Here is an 18,333-nt window from a genome sequence, read left to right as displayed (position 1 = left end):
AAAAAAGAAATACAGAGGACCTAAAGGAAAATAATCTACAAAAGGTGATGAAAAAACACTGACTGGGAAAAGTACTATAGCTGTTCAGCAAAATGCAGTGGAAGCTCCAGACATGACTTCCAGTACTCTAGAGGAAAGTATAAGGCAACTGCACAAAGACCTGACGAAAATAAATGAAACATTGATGAAGTACATCAACTCAAGCAATAAAAGGCTGGAAAAATGGAATAAGCTTTAGACAGATATTTAGATAAGTTGATGGAACTGCAAGACTTAGAGGTCGAAATGAAGAAAGGGCTGGCTGAGTATAAGACTGCACAAGAAGAGATGTTTAAAAAATAATGGAATTAGAGGGCAGAGCACGTAGGAGAAAACCTTACATTTTCTGCTGTACTTGAGAAGCTGGAAAGAATAGATTGTATTCATTTTGTGAAAGCACAAATAAGCAACTGGACTGATATTCCACAACAGGAATTGTTAGTTGAAAGGGAACATCTTGTGTATGCTCCAAACCTGGCTATGTGAAAACAACCTAGACCTTTAATAGCAAATATGCAATCTTACCAGGAGAAGGAGAGGATTCTGACAAAACTGTGGCAGAAGGACAAAATACTAAAAATGTGAGATAGCTAAGTGTTTGTGGAGAATAACTCCCTATTGTACATCAGGCAAAAGACTAGTAAATTTATCACATTATTCAGTGAATATGGGGAAGTAGGCATGAGATTCAAACTGCTGCACCCAGTTATTTTCAAAATATTTTTCCTTGGGAGAAAAAATCATTTTTTGATGAAGTACATGGAAAGGAAGAAATACAAAATGTGAACTGTGAAAGAGAAGGACATTCTGCTTCTTGTTCTTCTGGTAATAAAGACCACAGAGTGACTGTGCCAGTGAAACCCTTTCCAGTGTTTCAAGAGAAAATACTTGACAGAAGGGGAAAAAGCACAAGAGTTAATTAAAAGAATCGAACGTATGTTGGAAATGAAGCAGACACAGGGTTTGGGAGAAGGATAAGAACAGGAATAGAACAAGAAAATCTGGAAATATTGGACTTTGTTAAACTTGTAGGGGACTCTACAGCATATGTCCTACTTCATGTCATTAATGTTCGGAAAATACTCAGGACAGGGGAAAAGGAGGGAGAAAGTTAACTGTACGTAAAACAATTTTTTAAATAGTGCATAACTTTCTTGGCATGTTACAAAGTAAATTTTTTCAGTTATTTTTAAGTGTAATGGAGATACTAATGCATACAGGTTCTCCTGATTTTTCATTTTTGTTTTTTCTTCCTTCTTCTCTCTTTTGCCTTGTTCAGTTTTAAGAAATGTAGGCACTGCACTGTAAATAAAAATCTGGTTAAAAGAGCATGACAAAAGAAAAATTAGTGTGCTTTTTCTCATTCTAGCATAGGGAATGACAGGGTTAAGGCCATTAGCTTAATCTAGTAACAAGTTTTAAGAGAAAGCAAGTACATGAAAAAGAATACTGAGTGCTATAAGGCTTTTTTTCTAGTAAACAGTTTTGTGTCTGGTTCTCACTTCTCTAGCAGACAATCTGATAAAGAGAAATGTTTTGGAGAAAATGTTTTCTGAAAACATTCAAGTGATTTCCCAGCTGAGAGGGCTATAAAGATAAGACAAAACCAGACAGCACTTAATACAACCACAGGCTATACCATGCGTCTTAGCATAGATGGCCTTTTCCTTTAGGTTAGCTCGCGTCTGTGTGTGTATGGCTATCAGTTTGGAACATCTGTTCCTATTATGTGGGTAAAACTTTAATATCTGAAGATGTACATAGTTTTGTATGTTATAATTAATAGGTTTTAGAAGGGTGTGTGTGTGTATTTTTGTTTGAGGGTTTTCAATAAAACTAAAAGTTCTGTAAGATGTGACAGGCTCAAATGGAGATGACAAGAAACAACTGCATAAAAGATTAACCTGCAAACAGTAGATGTGTGTAACACAAAAGCTGAAACTAGACATTTAACAAAAAAGCTGTTATACAAAAACAATGGAAATAATCTCAAGAATCTGATGCCTCCTATAATATCTTTAAACATTAATGGTCTCACAGACAAATACAAAAAAGAAAGACTAGAAATAAATAAAAAAAATGTAGACTGCAAATAGCTATGTTACAGGAGACACACTTGGACAGAACTAAACATGTGAATTTGAAGAAGAAATGTTTTCAGGATGGCTATTCAGCGGAATGCCTGGGACAAAGGAAGAGATGAGTACTTACATTAATTGCAAGAGGAACTCCAATATTAATAGAAGAGGATAAAAAAGACAATAATGGTAGATTTGTGGTACTAACGAGTCACTGGACAAGACAATTACACTGGCATTTATTTATATTCCACCAAAAATTACTTATAATGGAGCTTAAGAAAATTCTGGGAGAATTAATCAGCTTTCAGCAAGGAATATTACTTATAGATAAGGACTGGAATTTAATTTGTAATATCGGACAGGTGTCTGCTGGGCCCAAAAGGGAAAATATAACAAAGGACAGCAGATTTTTGAAGAAATTTATGAAAATATTTGGCAAGGAAAATATGTATTCAGTATTAGGAGCTCGGAGTGAATTTACATATTACTCCCCAAGGTACGAAAGCTGGGTAGGCTAGACAGAATTTACATTTCACAGGAACACAGTCATTTAATTCAAGGTCTTCATAAGCACCTAATAACTATTTTGGATCATGTGCCAATAAATAACTGTCTTTCGGCTTTTTCCGGTTAGGGATCGTCACAGCGAAACTCCGGTCCGCTAATGGTTGGCAGTAGATTTTTATGTGCTGGCTTATAATAACTAAAATAAAAACAGAGTAATAAAATAAAAATTATACATTGTCGCTTTCCCACCTACCTGCAGAAAAGAAAGGAATTTAAGGTATGGGTAACGGAAATTATTCAGGAGCTATTAAAGAAAATAGAAATTTCTTCTGAAAATATAGTTAGGGAGTAGGATAAAACTGAAGTGGAATTTAAAAATAGGGTGGAAATGAAACAGGGAGATATGGTTAAGTAAGCAGAATTATTTAGAGGGCCTGACAAATGTTAAAGTATTGCAAAATAGGAGGAATCTCAAAGAACAGGAAGAGAAGCAACTGCAGAATGCTAAACATAAAATAGGGGATTACCTCAATAATTTGCATGAGTTTAGAAAGATTGCACTTATGCAACTGTTTTTTGATAATAGCTTTAGAAAACAAAAACTATTAACACAATGACTCAAGCAACAGAAAGTAGAGAGGGCTGTCACCTAGCTTCGGGAGCCCATAACACGTAAAATAACAAGGGATCCTGTAGAAATATTAAAAATATTTTGGAAATTCTATGAAAGTCTGTATAAAGCAGAGAAATATGGAAGTCAAGAAAAGGTACAAATGGAAATGTTTATGGAAAAATTACATATGCCAAGCTTAGAGGTATAGAAGGCTCACTTACTAACAGGACAGGAGGAGATGAGATAAAAATGGTGATGTAGAACAAATCTACAGGAAAGTCCTCAAGAATAGATGGTATTCCTGTGGAAGTTTGGAAGCTAGGAGGGAAAAAACTAATAAAGATATGGAAGATTTTGTTTAACAGTATTTTAAGAGGAGGAGAAGGACCAACATCCTAGAAGAAAGCGGTGGTAGCTGTAATACCTAAAGAAGGGAAAGGACCATCAGATCCAGCCCATTTCAATACTAAACCATAACTATAAAATGTTTATGTCTATAATGGCTAAAAGAATAGCAAAATGGATTCTAAAATTCATAGATATAGATCAATGTGTTTTTGCGGAGGGGAGGCAAACAGACATTAACAGAACACTGATGATCCAGAGGGGAGCGGAATGTAAGAAAATACCACTGTTGTTGGTGGGTCTCGATGCAGACAAAGCATTTGACAGAGTAAGCTTGGACTTTCTGAGCAGAGCAATGAAGGCATTTGTATTCCCTGATAAAATTATAAGGTTGATTAGGAGGATATGTGAGGGATTGGAGGCAAAAATTAAAGTGGGTAGGATCCTCTCTGATAATCTTTGCTTGAGTAGAAGAACTAGGAAGGGGAGACCTCTCTCCACTTTGTTATTTGCATTATATTTAGAACCAATGACAAGGAAAATAAGAGACTCAGAAATTCAAGGATATAACTGGTATAATAGTCAAGAGAAGCTGGCTCTATTTGCAGATGACATTATTGTATACATGACAAAACCAGAAAGGGACATTAGAGTGCTGTGGAACATACTGAGACAGTTTCAATTTTTTTTGTGATACAAAAAATAATGAAACTAAAACAAAGGAAAAAGCTGAAAATTATTTAACCACATACAAATTGGTTCAGCAATATCCATACTTATGGGAACATGATAAAATTAAGTGCTTAGGAGTATGGGTTAAAAATTATTATGGTGTGGCAGCTAAGGATATGTGGGAAGTGACTAAACAAAATATGAGACAAAAACTGAGAAAATGTAAACTCTCTAATATGGATACCGATAGTAAGATGCAAGCAGTTAAAATGTTTTTAGTCCCTTTAGTCTTTCTTGCACACAGATCAGACATACTTTTTTCAACCAGAGGAGAAGTTGTGAATAGCAATTAAAAAAAGAGCTGAAGGATTTTATCTGGGAGGGAAGACAGGGGTCAAGTGGGATAAGCTGATTCTTCCAACAGAACAAGGCGGACTAGGATTATTTGATTTGAAGGGGTATTTTAGAGCACCACAGTTAAGGCTCTTATACAAAGCACAAGCAAAAAAAAGAAGTTATGCACTCACAATAACGTTCCATCTGTTTTGTCCTTTTTCATTTATCCTTGATGTATGGGTTCGGTTCCAAGCCTTGGAATTGACTCATCCATTACTACACCTCTTGAAAGCCAAAAACTCTTGAGCTTAACCCTTACCTACTCCTTCTCTCCTAGTTACTTCAGATCGAGTTTCCTGAAAGACAGAATGAAAAAAAAACAAAAGCCTTCACAGAGACCATATCTGGGACCATATAACAATAACGATAAGTGATATGTGTCCATTATTCATTCCACCAAAAATGTCAAGGGTAGGGGAAGGTGGGAGAGGAGTTGAGGATAAATGAAAATGGACAACACAGATAGAATGTTATGGTGAGCACATAACTTCTTTATCTGATAATGCCAATTTTCATTTTATCCTCGACATATGGGAAAGAATCCCCAGCTACCTTTGACCTTTGGTGGACTCGGGGAAGGATATTCCTGAGCACCATTGAACCAAATGATGCTCTACCCCTGGAGACCAGATCCAATTTGTAATGAGTAATAAAGGTATGAGGAGAGTCCCAAGTTGCTGCTCCAAAGATATCATCCACAGAAGCTCTAGTTTGAAAAACTGCTGAAGTAGCTACAGCTCTTGTAGTGTGTGCCTTTAAAGACTTAAGTAATTCAATTTTCTTTTTATTATAGATAAAAGAAATACATTCTTTGAGCCATCTGGCTAGCGTGACTTTGCTCATTGGTTGGCCAAGTCTTGTAAATGAAAGTGACACAAATAGTTGGCCAGCCTTTCTTATAGTCTTAGTTTTGTGCAGACAGAAATGAAATTGTCTGTGAACATCTAATAAATGTAAACAATATTCATCTTTGTTAGCAAAATTGGGATAAAATACTGGTAAATTAATACTCTGATTGATAGTGGTCTCTGACACCACCTTAGGCAAAAAGGAAAGACTGGCTTCTCAGTGAAACTTTATATTTATGGAAAATCAGGTAAGGAGGTCTACATGATAAAGCTTGTATTTCTGAAATTCTTCTGGCAGAAGTAATTGCCACTAAAAATATAGCTTTCCAGGATAAAAATTTCAGATCACATTCAATTGATGGTTCAACAATGGCTTTTAGCACTAATTTGGGATCCTGAGGTGAAGTAGGATCTTTGTAAGGGTTTTTTTTTTTGCAAGAGTATTCCATTTAAGAAGGCTTTGCAAAGCTTATAAGAAGCCAAAGAGGATTCTTTAAAACCATTATGGAAATTAGAAATACCAGCTAATTGAATGTTTATAGGAGACTGGGAAGCACCTGCTTTAAAAAGTAAAGCTAAAAATTTTAGTACTTTATTGATGGATGCTGAAAAGGGATCAATATTGTTATCACAAGCCCAAAAGGTAAACCTCCTACATTTACTAGCATAGAGTTTATGGATAACTGGCTTATGAGAGGCCAACAGTATATGACATACCGGGGAGGAGAAAGAGAGAGAGAGGGATGCCTGGCTATTAATGGAACTGGAGAAACCAAGTTATCTGCTTGAGGTTTACAATGTTCAGATGGCTCAATCCCTCTGGATGAGATAGATGGTCTGAGCTGGATCCAGAATCCAAGACGGTTGAATCAGATAAAACCAAAGAAATGGGAACCATATCTGTTGAGTCTAATAAGGTGCAATGAAGATTACTTTGCTCTTCAACCTGAATGCTTTCTGTAGGAATTTCAAGATTAGAGGAATTGGGAGAAAGGCATACAGTAGTCCTGAAGGCCAAATGGGGAGAAGAGCATCTCTCGGCGACTCCCCCAGAGGGGGGCTCAGGGAGAAGTAATTGCTGCAATTTTGTTTAGGGGAGAAGCAGATGGGTAACAGCAAGGCTGACCCCATTGACGAAAAATCCTTTGCATCACTTTTGAATTGAGAGACCACTCATGAGGCAGGAGAACACTCCTGCTTAGTTTGTCTGCTATTACACCGTAACCTCCCAGAATGTACGTTGCTATCAGAAACTGAATGGAAGACATTGTCCCCTGCCAGACTTTGAGAGTTTCATGACAAAGGGGATAGGATTTGGTTCGTCCCTGTTTGTTGATGTACCAAACCACTGGCATGTTGTCAATTTGAATCGCAATTATTCCCGAAGGAAGAGCAGTCTGAAAGTGCCCTGGACATTCTTGCCCAGATAATGCCCACCCCCCCACCCCATCTGGGAGGCATCCATGGTCACTATGGCTTGGGATCGTGATGGGACAGAGGGATGACCTAGAAGAAAAAAATGTTCTTGGGTGGCGAAAACCAGGGTACCTTTTTGGCTAGGCTTATATAGGCCCTAGGGCCAATAGCCTAGTACCTACCTATGAACCTATAAGAATGCCTTCAGAATGCATCCACCAAGCTAAATCTTTTCTGCAAAGATTAGTGATCAAAATCAGGTCCGACATGGGTTGGTGTAACATTGACCTTTGAGACGCTAGCAACAATTGTAGTATCCTCATGTGGTATCTTCCTAAAGGAACTAGAGATAGCTGCAGCCATGAAACCCAGTGCTTGAAGGACTAGATGAGTAGTTACTTTTCTGTTGCGGACTAGCTTCTATACATGAACTCTGATTTTCTGTAACCCCACACGGGGAAGAAAAGCTATGCAAGTTTGAGTATTTAGAAGGGCTACTATGAAATCTAAATTCTGAGTTGGGGTCTATTTCAACTTTTCGTAATTTACAGTTATTCCCAGATAAGAGCAACCGTGAAGTTCATGGTCTCTTGCTTCTGTCAACTGATGCTTAGTTGAAGCAGTAATGAGCCAGTCATCTAAATAAAGAAACGCTCTGAATCCCTGCAGTCTCAAGTGAGCTGCTACTACTCCCATACACTTGGTGAACACCCTGAGGCTATGGTAAGACAAAAGGGCAAAACTCTGAATTGAAACTGACTGTTTCCCAGCCAGAAGCAGAGGAATGCTCTGAATCATTTGTCCATCTTTATATGGGAATATACATCCTGAAGATCTACTGAGCACATCCAATCATTTTTTTTTCCAAAAATGGAAGAATGGACTGTATCATGACCATCTGGAATTTGGTTTGACAAACTGATTTCTTCAATACACTTAGTGCCAAAAAAGACAGGGGACTGGAGACCAATTGTGGATCTAAGAAGAATCTTGAGTAAATTCCAGACTCTCTCTGGTCGGGTGGGACTTCTTGGATTACTCTTTTCTTCTAGCAGTTTTTGGATTTCTAGAACTGCTGGTTTCTTTTCACTGGGTGGAATGTCAGAGATTTTCTTGCATAAGGGAAGAGGAAGGGAAAAGGGAATTGCATAGCCTCTGGATATATAATCCTCTGCACCCAAGCATCTGATGTTATTTGCAGACAGGCTTTTCAGTGCAGGGATGAGTCCCCCAACTGCCTCCACAGGAAGACAATAGGATTTACCAGAGAAAGAATCCCTGAAACCCTGATTTTGCGAGCCACCTCTGCCAGGTGGGCGGTGTCTTCCATTGAAGTTCCTCCCTATATCCCTGGGGGAAACAACCTCCACGTACGTCCTGAAAAGGCACTTGGGACTTTTTGAACCACATTTTTCCACTGCTTCTCTGATTATACCCATAGCAGAAACAGTCTTTCCATCTGTCTCACACCTGGATAAAGTTTCTCTAACTTTTGGACCAAACAGGGATGATCCATCAAAGGGTGCATTGACAAATGAAGACTTGAATGGCACCACAAAGGGACATAGGTGCATCCAGGTGTGTTTCCTAATGGCAACACCTGAACGCGTTGCTATGGTGGTCCCTTCAGCTGCATGTGTGATGAGCCTCATGGACGAATTAGATACAGACTCCAGGGTAACTAACTGGGAAGACACCTTTTCTTAGACATCCTCATAAATGGTTCCTGCAAGGGTCTCTGATAACTCCTTCACCAGATCATTCTGAAGTCTGGTGAAGTGTGCCAAGAAATTCAAGGACCTTAAGGCAAAGGTTGATAATGTATAGACCCACTTCCCAAACCTATCCATCGCCCAAGACTCTCTGTTGTGTGGATGAACAGAGGAAATCTCTTCAGCCAGTTCCTTCTTTGTGGCTGTTGCCTTGACCATGGCATCAACTGCTAACCCTTTGGGCCAGAATGGTTTGTCTTCAGAGACAGCTAGAATTTTGTCAGGTCTACTGGGGATGGGTTTGATAGTATCAGGGGCATTCCACACCCACTGAGAGATCAAATGAATGAGCTAGTCAGTGGGAGGAGTCACCAAAAAGGTAGAAGGTCGAGTGTCAAAGTAGGCCTGCAGGTACACAGACTCCTCAGAACAGGGATTTTGGGACCTCCAGCTGGCCTTCAGTTATAATATTTCCAGAATGTCTCCAAAGGAGACATCATCAGAAGGTGACCTTGGGATCCCTCGCCTTCATCAAAATCATTGTCTTCAGTGATCGATTCCTCTGGGGAATTCAAGTGCTTCTTTTAGCACTGTTTCTTCTAACGGATCTCCTCAATGGGGTGATCTGCGGAGGTATCAGAAGAGGCGAGAACTGTTATCTGAGACGCCTACGGTCTTGGCACTCGCTGACCCAGTGGAAGTGCAGGCTGAATATCTGGGCGTAAGGAGAAAAGGAACTCGGTCTACGAAGTGGAAGGGGCCGACTGACTGTGGCAGTCAGGGTTCTCTCCAGAGCATAGAAAGCTAACCCCCCCCCCCCCATCAAAGAGGGAAGGGAGCCAGGAACCAAGAAAGACGGTCTCAGAACCATGGTCACTCCCAGCTTCGAAGAAACAGGTTCTGAGACCAAAGTCAGATCCTAGTTGATCCATGTCAAAGCCCTAAAGTGCAAAGATGGCACCGAAAATATAAGTGTCGACTCATGACCCTCACAGCTGGCAGAACAGACTCAGGCCATGAGGCTTCAAAATCTGAAAGGACCAAAGACCTCTGAGCAATAACCAGTTCTGAAGATAGGGACACCTCTGGATGGCTCAGCACCAAGAACTCTAATGCTTCAGATGAAGTCAGAAGAGGAAAACACAGAGAGGTAAGGGGAAAGATCAGTTCCCATACCCGAAGGGGCCAGAGTATCTTATTCACCAGGCTCTCCACATCTTCAGCTAAGCTCTTGGTGGAATGGATAGAAAGGGTGGAGGGTGATTTTAGTTTTTCCAGGAAAGGCGAAGGCAGCATTCCTGCAAAAGGTTGATAGAAGGTGAATATGATGTCCTTGGAAGATCTATAAAAAGATGGCTCATTAATCTGCTTACCCGGGGTCTAAATAGTTGATAACAGAAGAGATGTCTGCACCATTCTGGTGTAGAAAAATCCACATGCTCCTGAATTAAAACACTAGGTGCCAAAGACTTTGTCTCCTCCGATAAACTCGGCTTCATAGGTCCCATCGGGACCAAAGTTTTAGTAGAGGAATTGGATGGTTCCAAGGGTTCTAAAGAAACCAAAGACTTAACCCTTTTTGAGGACAGTGCCGATAGAGTGGAAAGCACTAATAGGCTTCTCTTTTTTGGTTTCTCCAAAGCTTTGGAAGAAGAATACGAGGAAGAAGGAGAAGACACATCGGTTTTACCTTGGCTTTTTCAGAACCGGATAAGGCCTCAGTGAAGGCTGATGGAAGCATACTCCTCAAAATCGGTTTATGTCTTTCCACTAGCAGCCTGTGACTGAAACTGACATACAGAGCTGTCTTCTTGAAGGTGAGCAGGGCCTAGACAATAAACACAGACCAAATGAGCATCTGACACAGGAATTTTGAGCCTGCATTTTTGGTACCTTTTGAATCCAGAAACTTTAGTTTTATCAGCCATAAAAAATAATTTTTAAAGTTTGTAAATAATTGGCAACAACAGGACAGCTATACAAACCACGCACATGCATGCACGCATGCAGACAGACAAAGGCTTCAGAAAGAAATTTTTTTTTAATACAAGAAGAAACAGGAAGAAACACTGTCAACAATAGTACAGAACTGATAGTTCAGAATACACAGAGGTGTATTGAAAGAGAAGGAGAGGATAAATCTAAAAGTGTTAGAAAGAAGTGGGTGGATTAATGACTAATAAGTAAAGAAAAAAGAACGAAAAACTCTTTCAAAGTTTGACATTTATCAAAAAAAAAAGTTACTTAGCTTGAGAGCAATAGCAAATGCATCTGTCATGAAAAGCGGCAAATGAGATCTGAGGTAACTAGAAGAGGAGCACTGTAGGTAAGGGTTAAGCTTGAGACATTTTGGCTTTCGTGAGCTGTAGTAACGGCAGAGTCTGTTCCAAGGTTTGGAACCAAACCCATACGTCGAGGATAAAATGAAAACTGACAACCTCAGATACTATAATTTGAAGTGTAAAGGGATGATGCTGATACAAGGGAGAAGTTCAAGAAACAAGGAGAGACTGGGATTTTGTATGCAGACCCTTAAGAAAAATGACAATCTTACAGAATATTATATTCATAAAGTAGCAGAAAATATTTTAAGAACTAACCCAAAATGGTAATGGAGAAAAGAGACTCTGCAGATAGGGTGACTGCAATTAGGGATACAGAAAACAGGCAAGAGGGGGCTGGAATTTACTGGCGAAAACTGTTAAGGAACCAAGGTATTTGGAACAAATAATTAAGACAGGGAAAAGTAATAGAATGGGAAAAGGTCAAGAATTTATTTGGTCTGTAGTCGAGATATTGCACTCGCTATTAAGGACTGATATCAGAGTACAGGCAAAGAGAAAGAAATAGGGGGATCCTAAGCAAAATACCAGCACTGGCAGAGTTTCTGGCAGACTCTGTAACAGAAGCTTCCGTTAAAAAAATAGATAATTAGTAAACCATATAAAATATGTCATGATAAATATAAGAATCAATCAGAGGAAGTTAAATTGATTGGAAAGAGAGACTGGATAAGCAATTCACAAAGAAACAACTGGGAAATAAATGTACGTCTCCCAAATATGCAACAAGGTCTAGAAGATTTAGGATATTTGCTTGAAGTGTTTACGTAGGTATTTTCATTCTCCAAGTAGACTCCAAAGAAATTTCCTTCAGGTAGAAAGCAAAAGTTAGAGGTGTGATGGGTAAGAAAGAGGCACTGGGAACACATTTTTGGAAGTGTAATGAGTTGGCAGATTTTAAAAATCCCCTTCGGACTACTCTATTAGACATACTGGGTAAGCAAATTGGTATAACTAAGGAAATTATTTTTTTGAGCTATGATACATAATTGGAATTTCCTAGGCATAGTAAGCACTTGCTTAGTCTAATTATGGTGGCTGTCAAAAATGCAAATGGAAAATGGAAAACAAAGTCTAAACCAACTGTACTACAAATAGTGAATATAGTAACAGAGATCAAACAACTGTAAATGGGATCTTTAGAAAAGGGTATGTGCAAATTACATGGGAAAAATGGGAATTGTGGGAGCAATACATGCAAAATATTGTTTTGGGGGAGAAACAAGGTTTAAAAGTAGGTAGGATTTGAATGAGCTATGTGTAATGTTTGCCTGACCATGACTGGCTAGATTATAAATGGCATATGATGTTTGCAACTTAAAATATGGCAATACGGTTTTTCATTTATATAAATGCATGATTGCCTATGTCATAAATAATAATTTAATAAGAATGTTTCTGGTTTAAAAAATGCCCAGGCTGCAGTCTTTTAAATGTGGATGGGTTTTCTTGGGCAATCCAACAGGCCTATAACTCATGGTTCACTGCTCGGGGATGTTGCCTAGGGATTGGTGAGCCTGGTAAAGACACTAGCTGTGGTAGTATTATATTTGCTGTTTGTGCTACATTCACTGTATGCCATGGCACAGATATATAGAAGAGCAGATAGGCAAACAACATAGAGGATTTCTACTGTAACTAAGGAGGAGTGTGTGGCTCTTGGGTTATACCAGGGTAAATACCTGTGTTGGAGATTATATTTCTGACTTTTGGGTTGTGAGAAAGAGCTTCAAAAAGGAGTCTATGGAGAAAGAAGCAAGAAAGAGTGAAAACAATTTGGTTTGGAAGGAGAAGCCTGAGCAGTTGTTATCATGCAAGGCTAATTGTCCTGCAAAACTAATGGAATTACCTTGTCTGGTTTGGGAAATATCTCAGAAGGTACTTTCAAGTACTTAAAGAACTGTGTTTTCTGGTAAGCTTTGACAAAAAGCACTGTGGATTACGGAATACTGTGTTCTGTTGAAATGGACTTTGCAAAAGAAAACAGTATGTGAAGAACTGTGTCTCAAGTTTATTTCACATTATTCCCAATTTTGTGCTTTCCTCATAAATCTATATTGAAAAACTAAAAAGCTGGTCTGAGAGACTGTTTTTATTAACAAAACATGGAAAGGTTTTCTAATATATTAAGTTACAATAACTTAGAGATGTGCGATGGTGTCTGTATATGTGTGCAGTACATATTTATTTATATATACATATTACATATATGTGTGTGTGTATATATATATATATATATATATATATATATATATATATATATATATACACACACACATATACACAGGTATGTGTGTATGTGTATATATATATAGATATATATATATATATATATATATATACATATATATATATATATATATATATATATATATATATATACACACACATATATACATGGTTCCACTTCATATCAACGAATTTCATTTCATTGAATTTCCAAACATCGAGACCAAATCTTCATAAACCCAAATCGTCGAAAACCCATATCATCGAATCTCAAATCATTGAAAACAAGAAAGCAACTATAAATAACATCCCAGACACTGTTTACTACATTTATGCAGGGGGGCAAGCCCCCCTGCACCCCCCACAACCCCCGTAATTAAATATACCAACTCCAAAGTCACAATACAGTGGGGTTAGGAAATTACCTTTTCCCCCACTGTTGTGCAACCTTGGAGTTGGTATATTTATTTACGGGGGGGTGTGCAGGGGGGCTTGCCCCCCTGCATAAATACAGTACTAACTCTGTGGAATGTTATTAATAGTTGCTTTCTAGTTTTCAATGATTTGAGATTCAATGATATGGGTATTCGACAATTTGGTATCGATGTTTTGAAATTTGATGAAATGAAATTCGATGATATGAAGTGGAACTATATATATATATATATATATATATATATATATATATATATATATATGTGTGTGTGTGTGTGTGTGTGTGTGTGTATATATATATATATATATATATATATATGGATCTAGGACTATTTAACGAAACACAAATATAAATGCTCGCGCACAGTTTTGCGAAAGTGCACTTTTGCAAAACAGTAATAAAAAAATAAAAAAACAAACAAAAATAAATAACATTAATCACATTTATGCAGGGGAGCAAGCTCCCCCCCTGCACCTTCCTACTGTTATATTTTCACTCCGAGATCGCACTACAGTGAGGAAAAGGGAATATTCCCTTATCCCCACTGTGCCGCAATCTCACCAACAGCCCTTTTGCGATGTTTTTTACTTTTTTTATTTCTGTTTCACGAAAGTGCATTTTCGGTGAAAAAGCACTTTTGCGAAACTGTGCATGAGCGTTTGTGTTTCATTAAATTGTGTATCTGGTAAACAGTCCTGGACCCATATATATATATATATATTTATACAGACACACAATATATTTATACAGACACACACACACACACACACACACACACACACACACATGGATACATCTCCAAACAAATTCTGTTGAATCAAGTGACTCAGAGAATGAACCCATGAACAGCCACTGCTATCAGCAAGTAAGGAACAGAAGTCGATTGACAGGCATTTCCTTCCTGTCTTTCACACATGCACACACATACTTGCGCATGCACACACATATGTACACACGCATATGCACCCACACATACTCTTAGGGATAATTTAGAGTTGTGAGTTCACCTACTACATGTCTTTGTAATGATGGAATGAACTGGCATACCCAGAGAAAATCCAAACACATGGAGCACACGCAAATCCACAAAGAAGGCATCCATGCACATAACTAATCCAGAGAATATTTTGTTGAGTCAGCAATGCTACTCAGTGCACCACCCATACCTCTCAACCTGGAAACATCAAAAATCTGGACAAAGGCCCACAAAAAATAGGTACAAATCTGTATGCTGATTAACATAAAATTTGCATATATAATTATGTAACCCCTCACACTCCACTGGAATTGTGGGATACCAACTTTCAAACACAAACTGAAGAACAACCAAAATATGGTCCTAGACGCTGTAGTAAATGGTAGCCATTTTTTTAAATGTGTAGCAATGATGTTCACTGGGAAGGGAGAAGATGATGAACCTTAGAATTTCGTTTTTGGTGACTTGCAGTATGTGGGTTTTGTGGTAAGGGAAGGGAGAAGATGATGAACCTTAGGATTTCGTTTTTGGTGACTTGCAGTATGTGGGTTTTGTGGTAAAAGTAGGGCATTTAATGGTAGCCAATATTCTAATCTTAGCAAAGAATATTATAGTTTGCTAGGCCCTCCAAAAGTCATTCTCCATGGCCTACTAATCAATGGCATAGCTAGACTTTGTGCCGCCCTTCCCCCCACTCACAAAATTAGCCCTCCCCCTGCAGCCATACCATTGTCCCATTACTTGGCTATTTCACCCCGTTTACCATAAACACTGTAATGTGCATACTGCTTTACTTCTACAATAATTATTAGGATTTCATTTAAAACTTTTATTTCATATTTTATAGCACAAAAACTAATAGACATCTGCTACACAAAGCAATACAGTTTCACAATGAAAATAGATTTAGCATTAAAACTTCTCTGCCCTTGAAATTCACATTCATTGAAACCCACATTCAAAGAAAATGCATCTGACCAGTAGCGGATAAAGATTACCTTTGGGCTGTTTTCAAATCATAGGCCCCTTGCACACGAAACATACATGTATTCTTGGATACATCTTATCTACTGTATTAAATTATATTCTTTGTGTAATACAGCATACTTGTTAGAGTGCATTTTAAATTTACCGTTTTGAAAATGTTTCCAGCAAGCAATAAAACAAAATGTATGAACCAATAATGACAACACTGCCCAATTCAGAACATTTCCATCATAAAAGTCTACTCAAACTTCTACAGTCCGCCAGTATTAGTAAATATGCACAATCTCTGCAGAAGTAAATGTCATCTAAATAATTCCACATTAAAGAGATCTGCAACTAATGAAGAGTTTGCTGCTAGCAAACAACTTTAGATTTCATTGTTTCATCTACAAATAAAGTGCCAGTTGCCCTTGAGGAATAAATTGCCTATGTTACATTAAAAAATGATAAGCTAGTAATATTGCAATAGGCAATGGATGGCAAACTGATAACAGATTCATAGTTAATGGGTATCTCCACTAAAGAGGACATTCTCAGGACTGCAGCATCCACCCCCTTTAAAAGTACAACACAGTACAGTATCAGCAATCCATCTACATACTGTGGGAGTAGAACACACAGCCTTCTGCATCAAACGCAAGTATTCTACCAGTTGTGCTACTAACACAAACAGACTTGGCATAAGCAGCACCAAGCTTACCCCCCCCCCCCAAAGAACTTATGCAGCACAAAAAATCAGGAAAAAAGTCAAAATTTATTGGGGGGGACAAAGGCCCAAAACCAGGGACACATTGTAAATATTGCTTGTATAATATTAGAAAAGTTGCTAGAATAAAATGTTTTGTGTTGCCATGCGTTTCCAGATAGGAAGACTGAAACTTAGATGGCTATCATTTAGTGAATTCAGTTCACACTGATTTGCCAGAAAACCACAAATTTTAAGAGGAAAAGACCAGAATTATGAGAACTATGGACAAATCCTTGAATTACAAGTGGTGGTGGTATAGGTAGAGAATTTAGGATCTTGCACCTTGTACCTAAGGTACAAGGTTTGAGTCTGAGTAACCTTTACTGGGTCATAAAGACTGAAAGTGCATATGTACGACTACATAAAAGTCGACACATAATGCACGAAACCTGACAATAGCAAACGGCCATGCAATCGAATTTTTCCCTAGGGAAACACGTACGCGGCCATTCGCTAAAAAAAATAATTTAACACCATAAACAGGAGGGAGGCTTTGCCCCCCCATACCCCCCACACTCCCCTAACTAAAGATACCAACTCCAAGACTGCACTATAGAGAAGGAAAGGGCAACTCGATAAAGTTGTCCAACTATCTACTTGCCCTATGACATTCTAGAACAGTTAGAAAAGGAAATTTTGGAGAAGAGAAATTCTTCCTTTCTGCCTATTTTAAAGCATCCCTTTGTTAGTTATAAAAATAGTTTTGAAAATAATTTTGGTGAAAAATGTGGGGATAAAAGGTTAGCTTGTGCTTTAGATATGACAGCTGACTGCAATAGTATACATTCAATTATTAGTAATAATTGGAAAGTTTTACACGAAAATAAGGAATTGTATAGTATTGTGGGAAGTGTTCCTAAGTTTGTTTATAAGAACAATTTTAACTTCAAAAGTTTTTTTACAAAATAATAACAACAAGGTTGTGGGTAATAATACTTCTTCTAACAAACCAAATGGAATGTATAAGTGTGGTCACTGTAATGTTTGTCGTAATGTTTTGGAAGGCTCTTTTATAATTTTTTTTTATTCTACATATGCTATTACTTTAAAGGGAGATATAACTGTCAAACTAGGGAAGTAGTTAATACTTGTGTTAGTTCAAGGTGTCTAGCCTTTTACATTGGGATGACCACTAGAGGGTTATTTGAATGTATTAGGGACCATCAATACTATATTAAGAAAAAAAGATACCAAAAGTGCCATGTTCAAGTATACTTTGAAATGTCCCAATTATAAGAATTTTATTTTTTCAATTATAGAACAGGGGCAGTTGGATTTAAGAGGAGGTTACTTTAACACTCATTTAGAACCAAAAGAAGCCTTTTGGCAAATTAAAATAAGTTCAGACAGGGCCCCTGGACTTAATGATATGGTTAACATTAAATGATTTACAAAACAGAATGGTATATGTTAATAAAGTTTAAGAGTTGTATTACAAACTTTTGAGTAAATGTTTTTAACTGATGTTATAATTGTTTAACTGGTTTTGGTTAGGAATTGTATGTATTTAAACTGGTTGAATTTAAGATTTTGTATTCTGAGGAAGTCTTTTTGGCAAAAGCAGCTATAAACTATGTGGGACACTAGTGCAGTGTGATTTGTTCTACCGTACTGACTTTGGCTTACACAAGGTTTGTTGTTGGTGTCTTTTTTTTTTTTTTTTTTTTTTTTTTTTTACCTCAAACTGGTGTTTTTTGGTTTTATAAATACACAGTTCTTCTTTTCTTACATCCTGGAGGCTGAGTCAATGTGGGCAGACTCTGCAAAGCGTAAACTGTGCACATTCCCTCCCAAACAGTTCAAACTAAATCTCTGACTGAGAACGGGCAGTAGCTGATGTCATCAACAGACACGCACGTGTGTGTGTGTGTGTGTGTGTGCGTGTGTGTGAGAGAGAGTGTGAGTGTGCGTGTGTGTAAACGCAGGTTTACAAATGCAAGACATACATGGATGGTATGTGCAAATCTTTGTACAGTATACCTGTAA

General features: G+C 37.9%; 1 protein-coding gene across 1 annotated transcript in view; it reads right to left on the bottom strand.

Annotated features, from left to right (window-relative positions):
- The window catches only part of IFT140 (intraflagellar transport 140), a 3,212,973-nt gene that overhangs the window by 2,911,526 nt on the left and 283,114 nt on the right, over positions 1-18,333 (bottom strand). The window lies entirely within an intron of this gene.

This window comes from Protopterus annectens, chromosome 12.part0 (assembly GCF_019279795.1).
Source record: "Protopterus annectens isolate FY-2018-M chromosome 12.part0, PAN1.0, whole genome shotgun sequence".
Lineage (NCBI taxonomy): Eukaryota > Metazoa > Chordata > Ceratodontiformes > Protopteridae > Protopterus > Protopterus annectens.
This window is presented reverse-complemented; position numbering and strand designations above follow the sequence as displayed.